This window comes from Grammomys surdaster, unplaced genomic scaffold (genome assembly GCF_004785775.1).
Source record: "Grammomys surdaster isolate TR1022 unplaced genomic scaffold, NIH_TR_1.0 130, whole genome shotgun sequence".
NCBI classification, from domain to species: Eukaryota; Metazoa; Chordata; class Mammalia; order Rodentia; family Muridae; genus Grammomys; species Grammomys surdaster.
In genome coordinates, this window is record NW_021604588.1 from 15,396,710 (window position 1) to 15,404,932 (window position 8,223).

Below are 8,223 nucleotides of genomic sequence, written 5' to 3' on the forward strand. Positions count from 1 at the left end.
AGAAGACAAGCCTTGATGTACACAAGTGTGTTCACAGCTTCTGCTCACTTGGCATTTGCTGCTATCTCATTGGCCAAAGCCAGTCACAAGTGTCAAGTCAGTGTGGGTGGAGCTATCCAAAGGAATGTGCCCCAGAAGGCGTGGATGTTTGGTGACTATGGACAATTTGACTGTCTACGGTACCTAGTAAGTGCGAACAGAAAGTATTTATAGTATCTGTTTTCACATGTATTATCTCATTCTGTTTAACAATGACATATGAAGACATAAGTACATCATGGGTATTTTCCAAAGAAGGAGGCTGTAAAGCATACATATAGATGCCTAAAATCACATAGCCAGCTAAGTGAAGAGGTCAAGTCACACTCACTAGGACTATGGGAAGTTCCATGTTTGATCTTTCAGGATTCAGGGGTTGTTTTTTGTTGTTGTTTGTTTGTAGTGTCAAGAATTGGACATGGTATCTGTTCTAGGCCAGTGTTTTACTGATTAACATTCTTAGCCTCTTTTTCCAGATTTTGAAAATTCATTGACAACAAATTTTAAAAATCTGTTTAAGGGGGCTGGAGAGATGGCTCAGTGGTTAAGAGCACTCATTGCTTTTCCAAAAGACCTGAATTCAATTCCCAGCACCCAGATGGCAGCACACAACTGTCTGATGCCATCTTCTGGTGTACAGATGTACATGCAAAGTACCCATATATCAAAAAATACATAAAAAAATCAGTCATTTAAAAAATCTGTTTAAAAAAAATAAAAAATCTGTTTAAAGTGTTGTGGCTAGTTTTAATTGTTAGTTTGATGCAACCTAGAATCACGTGGGAAGGGAGTCTCTCTGAGGAATTACAGATTAGGTTGGCCAGTGGGCACGTCTGTGAGACGAGATATGCTCTTAACCTGATAAGGCGGGGAGACCCGCCCTCAAGGTGGGTGCCATTTCTGTGGGCTGGTTCCTGGACTTATGGGAAGAAGAGCGCTAGCTGAGTACTGCCATGCACGCCTCCATTGCCCTCCTATCCCTGAGGACCCCACGTGATCAGTTCTCTCAGACTCCCGCCACTGTGACCTCCCTGTCACGAGGGACTGTAACTTGGAATTGTGAGGTAAAATAAACGCTTTCACCCCCAGCTGCCTTTGTCAGATGCTTTAATCACAGCAACAGGAAGAGGACAATGACTCACACTTCTCCCAGCTCCCAATTGCTGGTTTCCAATGGACCTCTCAAAGACTTTGCTAAAGATCTGTAAAGAGATAATGCAATAATGAAGTTGCCAATTATAAAATAGCTCCAATACAGATGACTATATGGAAATACAGAAATACATACATTTAAGGAGAAGTTAAATTTAGATTTCTGGTTTTACTGGACCCTAGCACCAAGACAAAAAAAAAAAAAAATGTAAGCTTAACCCTCCAAACCCAAAGTTTCATAAGACATTGCTGTTGGGCAAAGTCAGTGCTGACAGAATTTCAATCACTGAGAGGATGTCAACATTGGTGCTTACAATTAACATTTTATATTTATATTTAATTTATATTTATATGTGAAGCTTCTAAAATCACTTTGCTTGTTATATATAACTCTTAAATTCTTGAGAATTCATGCTTAGAACCAGATCGAGTCCAGAAGTACTGCCTATTGTACTGTTGCCATGGTGACCAATAGCCAAGGCATGGGATGCAGAGGAAGCTTCTGTTGTCCATCATGAGCTGGACTCTGGTGAAAGAGATGGCCCCATACTCTTGGCTGCCAGCTTCCAAGGGACACCTTTCATTAGGAACCTCAGCACCCTGGGCCTTTGGGCCCACCTTCACCCCCTTCACTTCCTGTGTCACGGTCCTGGTTGGAGAGAAAGAAGGAAAAGTTTCAAGGGACAGACAAGTGTCTCTGAACCTCCTCTTGGAGAGACACTTGTGTAAGAAGCTTCATCTTTTAAGCAATGCCAAGCTTCACACTCAACTTTTTTGCCACTCGACTTATGAAATCCTGATTTCGTGGGACAGAGGGAAACACTAAAGAGTGTCACAGGACAGGTGGCATTGGAAACGTAAGCCAGTCTGACCATGGGAACTCAGTACAATTGCACAGCTTGATTACCAAGAGGGAGAACATTCTTCTGTCCTGTTGCCTTTTGGATATTCCCTACAGGCGTCTGCATCTGAATACTTGGTCTCCAGCTGCCAGTGCTGTTTCAGGAGATTGAGGGAATTTTGCGACCATAGGCCTAGCTAGAGGAAGTGGGTTGCTGGAGGATCAGTCAGCTTCCTCTTCCTTCTCTACTTTCTGCTTTTCTTGGTTGTAAACAAACAGCCCCACCCTCCCACTGCTATGGTGCCGCAGGTCACCAAGCCTTCCTGCTGTCATGGGTCCATCAACCTGTGAATCTAAATAAACCCTTCCTTCCTTAAGTTGCTTCTCCCAGTGTCCAGTCATAGCAAGCAGAATCTAGCGAATACCCTTTGGGTCTCAGAGCCCTAGGTGCCCCCCTGTCAGAGCTTCACCTACCTTGGTTTGTATTCATTTAGCACATTTTGGTGTTTGGGTTCAGTAAGACCAAAGAAGGCAGCAAATCTTCCACCAAGGTGCTCCTCACAGGCTGGAAGGCAGAATAAGCACTTGAGGAAACAATCAATGACTGTAGCTGACTGTAGCTGCCAAGAGTCTAAACTTGTTTGCTAATAGCCTGTTATACCACACTGAGCCTCTGGAATAGCCAGGGCCATAGGTGTATACTGCCGTGCCCAGGAAAATTTTATCCTCCTAAGCCAAAGCCTCCCATGAAAACTATTGCAACTGTTGCTCCATGGTCTTATCCCTGACCTGGTCCATCAACAGGGTCTAGCAAGAGAGAGAGTGGGGATGGAGGGGCAAGAGACTCCAAGAATGGAGACAAGACAGGGTATGTGATCAAGTTTCGTTTACTGAAAGGAAATCATGGGTATATATAAGCACAAGCAGGGGCATGCAGCTGAAGACACTTTACCATGTGCTCCTTGTAGCTGGGGCACTAAGCAACAAAACAAGATGTGTGAGAAAAGCAAGATGTTTATCAGAGTGTGGTCAGCTGTTTCGGGCTGTTGAAAACAAGTCTCTTGTCAGGGTATATGGCCTGAGATGGCTGCAAAGATGATAGCCACTTTCTGCTAGGAGCCGGCTCCCAACAATACCACAGACTTTTTTTTCTTTAATCTTTTACTTGACTTAGAATAGAGCTAAGGCAGAAACCTAAATATGGTGACTCCTTCCTTCTAAATCACATCAGCTTTTTCTAAATAAAGCACAGGACTCTTAGGAAAATACTTTTTTTTTTTAAATGTAAGGATATGATCAGAGTTGGATTTGGATCCCCAATGGAACTTCCATATTCCTCCATCACTGAGGAAACCTCAGTCCAAGTGACTGAATCACCCCATGATTGGTTTTAGTGTAATGTAACGACTCCCTGATCACTGTTACAGCCTGCAAGCTTGCCTCACTAATCAGACTTTCACAGTTCTCTTAGAATCTTCACTTTATGTCAGTTTTCCTGAGTCTCCCCGTCCCTCATCCCCAAGTTGTTCCTATCCTGACAACCGTGAGCACAAATTACAATTCTGAGCTGGGCAGTGGTGGCGCACGCCTTTAATCCCAGCACTTGGGAGGCAGAGATAGGTGGATTTCTGAGTTCGAGGCCAGCCTGGTCTACAGAGCGAGTTCCAGGACATCCAAGACTACACAGAGAAACCCTGTCTCGAAACAAAACAAAACAAAACAAAACAAAACAAAACAAAACAAAAACAAAAAATTACAATTCTGGCCACATTTACTAGTCTATATTATTCATTGAAAATCTAAGCCCATGAAAACATCACCGTTTGTCTTTGTGCCACAGAGTCCAGCTCAGCACAGGGAATGTGGTTGGCATCCAGTAAAGCCTTTTGAATGGATGAGTAAAGGTAAGTTTATGAGAACCACACTGTATATTTTCTCAGAATGCTAACATATAAGCAATTTTTTCTCCTGATCATATTCACAAGTGGGCACATTAGCAGGAAATGAGTCATTAGACATTTGCCAGTTGGGATCAAATGAAAAAAAGCAAAAGTAAAACAAAGTCTATGCATGCAAGTAACCAGATAGGCCATTTGTTCTGTCCCCAGGAGGGGCCGATAAAGTCCACGGCATATTAGAGTAACCGTTGTGGGGGAACTTAGAACCAGGCCATACAATATTCTGTTTTTAAAAACCTGAACATGAGTCCAGATGAAGAATAAACTCAGGAAGGACTATTAGCTTCCACTTCTTGCATCTTTTGCCCATGACAGAAGAATGTGACAGGGTTTGCACAGGTCAGAGAGTGATAGCTAAAGTGATGGCAGGAACTTTCAATGGAGAAAAATTGGGCCAAGATAAGAAAAAGATGTAAATCTCTGTTCTCATGTGGTTCAATTTCCAGGGAAATAAAGACCTGTAAAACGCCTAGAACTGTACTCCTGTTCACAGTCACTGTAACAGGAACAGCACAGGGACTGAGACAGGGTCACTTGGGAAACTAACGTACAGAGTAGACCTGAAGAGAGCGTGGAGTCTGGTTGGCTGGGTGTCATGACAATGACCAGCAAGTAAGTCTGTAAGTTACATTCAAATAATGATGGAGTGATATGTTCAGGTGGAAGGAACATTCAAAGAATACGTTTTCCACAATGGTGGAAGGCAGTGATGCTGAGGTTACGTAGGAGAGCCAATCCCATCCTCCTCATAATACACTGGCAGAGAGAAGAGCAGAAGGCAGAAACGAGGACCTGCCTGGAGGAGGGAGGCTCCATGTCTGTAGTGCAGTTAACATGCGCACTTAGAAGTAACCAGGTTGTCATTTCTGGATGCTGGGAAGTGGATGCAACAGCTGGAAGTCTCACCTTGGGGACTCAATTAATACATAGTTAGGACAGAAAGAAAACAAACAAACCTTAGCGGTACTTACTAGAGATTGAATTGAGCACAACTCGTCCTGCCCCAAACCAGAAGTATGACTCCCATGAAAGTTTAGGCTGAAAAAAAATAGAGAAAAACCAATTTCTGATAATTAATTACAAGTGGGCAAAGGCATGTGCCACTAAGCTTGACATCCTGAGTTCAGTCCCCAGGCCCCTTGTGGTGGAAGGACAGAATTGACTCCTGCAAGTTGTCCGCTGGCCTCCATGTACACACCATGACATGTGTGCTCTCAACCCAACGAATAAATAACTGTGATAAAAATTTTGAAAACTAATATCAGGTGACTGGAGATTCTTAGAGATTTCCAAATGTATTATAATGTTTAATTTTCTCTCTTATCAGTGAGGAAACTAACCGATGGCTATCTGCTGCCTATATCTGATCTAGAAAGTAATCACAGTGATCAAAAGATTTATATAAAGCCATATTTTCTATATAATTTACCTGGATCAATCTGTCATTTACTCCCCTCCTCCCACTGATACTGATATGCTGAGCTTACAGGGTCATGTGCTGAGTTCTGCTCCTCTGTCTTCGTCTTTCTCTGTGCTGTATACTTCTATGATATCTCCATCAGCAAAGAAGATAATCTGGGAGTGGTGTTTTTATAAGATCCACTCGTTTCTGATTCTAACTGCTGGAAATAGTCTTCCTTCACAAGGGATCACCTGGTTAGCTGAAAACAGGATGCCTGAGGCCAAGTTGCCCAGGGCAGCATTTATATAGAGCTGAGAGGTTTCTGGTTGTTTTCAAGGTAAAGACCAAATGCAAAGGTAATCATGTCAGCAATCTTGATTCTTCACACCTGTGGGGAATAGTGAGTCTGCATGAGAGTCAAAGAAATTCAATTAGTAAAAATGGGATATTGGATGTTTCGACCAAAAGTTTCAGCATGGTCGTCTGATAATTTAACCACTGTAAACCCCACAGCTACTGGTGAGAGGGAGCCATTGACCATCAAAGCTTCTCCGTCATTCTAATTTATATTGAGGAGTAATACAGGGAGCATTTACAAGCACAGATTCTGCATAGACAAGAGAAAGTATTTGCAAAGCCTGTTTCAGTAAAAAACTAATGTTTAGACTATAGAGTTACTATAATTCAATAGATAAAAGATAATTCTCACATGACCAAAAGATTTTAGCAAACTACCAAGGATGAGTTACAGACAGCAAACAAATACATGAAAAGATGCTCATGCCATTAATCCTTAGATAACTGTATATTAACGCCTAATAAGATATCATAATATGCCCATTAGAGTGGCTAAGATTTACTATTACTAACAACAGTAGGCATCGGGCGGTGTGTGGGACAGCTGGATAATGTCTTTGTGCACTGTGTAAAGGTCAGCCTTGTGTTAGTCAAATGCTGGTTTCTCTACCCCCACGTCTTGTTGTAATCTGGACATGGCAGTGTTATGCTTATTCTAAGAATCTCCTCCTGTTTCAGATTTGTGTAAACATTGTTTCCCACCCATTCTCAGACTTGTCAATAAAAGTTGATCAGCCAATGGCTGGGCAGAAGTGAGAATAGAGCTGGGTTTTTGTCAGCCAGGAGAAAGAGGGGAGGAGGGTGGAAGGAGGAGGAGGAGGAGAGGGAGGAGGAAGAAGAGGAAGAAGAGGAAGAGAAGAGAGGATTCAGCTATGAGGAAGGTCAAGAGGAAAAAACGTGGAAAAACACCTGAAGCCCAGAGAGCCAAACCAATACTAAAACGCAAGTCTGAGATGGAAATGTAAGGGTTCTTTGGAAAGTCACTTGGATGGTGTTTTGCTGGGACAAACGTGTGAAGCATTTCTCTAAAGTGGACACAGGTGTGAAAGGCTAAGGCCAACTTGTGAAGGAACATTTCACTTAAGCAAACACAAGAGAGCATGTTCCTTTAAAGCAAGCACATGAGAGGACACGTGATGAAAGATTGTTTGCTAATGACACGCATGTATTGGTCTGCCTTACATTGTGTAGTTGAGCTCCATGTGTTGGGACTCCATATAGAAAAACCTCACCAAAAAACTTCTGGTGGTGTGCTGCAGTTTCTTGCCACTTCTGCAGACTCGGGTTGATTGGATACATGTACTGAGGTAAGACCTGTGCTGAGGTGAGGCACCTGGAGGACACGTGATGTTTGGAGGGTATAAACAGGACTCCACAGAGTGATGGAGACAGAGCTTGGCTTGCTAATACAGCTAGCTGTGTAATGCTTGTGGGTCTTGAGTCTTTGCTGATCTTCTCTTCCCCGAGAGAGGCATAGCCTGTAACTTCTGGTGTTCCTCCGGGTCCCTCCTGCTGACTTTGAGCCAAGGCTGAGGCCTGGCTGTCTCTGCTAGGTCATGTGCTGTTGCTAACCCTATGTTACTGGACTAGACTATTGGTGTATATGTGAAGTGTTTGCCAGTAGACAGAGTTGGGGTGGGGTGGGGGTGGGGAGGTCAGAGGACAACTTTAGGAACTTAGTGCTCTTTCTCCTTCCATATTGCAGGTCCCAAGGATGGAGTTCAGGTAGTCAGGTTGGCCACAAGCACACTGAGCCAGCTTACTGCCTCTAAGTTTATTATCTTTAAACACCATCTCAACAAAACTGGAAAGCTTTGGTGCCTGGTTATCTATATTTAAAGCCTTATTACTTAATATATCCATATTATGGTGTGCTTGTCTATTAAATAATAATATGGTATGATATAGTACCAAGTTTATATAGTTATTTTAAAGACATAAAAGGTAGAACAATTCTTAGAAAATAGTGTTTAATAAAAGCTAGCTATTATTAAGTATCTATCATTAGCTTAGTAGTGTATATGGCAGGCACCAATGCTGTAAGCACACTTATTTTTTTAAAATAGCGTTTAATATATTTTAAAATTATCTCCTCAAATATAGGAAACTTAGTCGACTTAGAATATTGTCCTGTTTGTTCCAAACATGCAGAAATCCTGGATAAAATTAAGAGACAGAAACATTAAATCATAGCTGTGTTAAGAAAGGGTAAGGAAGAGGAGGAGAAGGAAGTGAAGGAGGAAGGAAAGGCAGCCAGGCAGCCAGGCAGGCAGGCAGGCAGGCAGGCAGCCAGGCAGGCAGGCAGGCAGGCAGGCAGGCAGCCAGGCAGGCAGGCAGCCAGGCAGGCAGCCAGGCAGGCAGCCAGGCAGCCAGGCAGCCAGGCAGGCAGCCAGGCAGCCAGGCAGCCAGCCAGGCAGCCAGGCAGGCAGGCAGGCAGGCAGGCAGGCAGGCAGGCAGGCAGGCAGGCAGGCAGG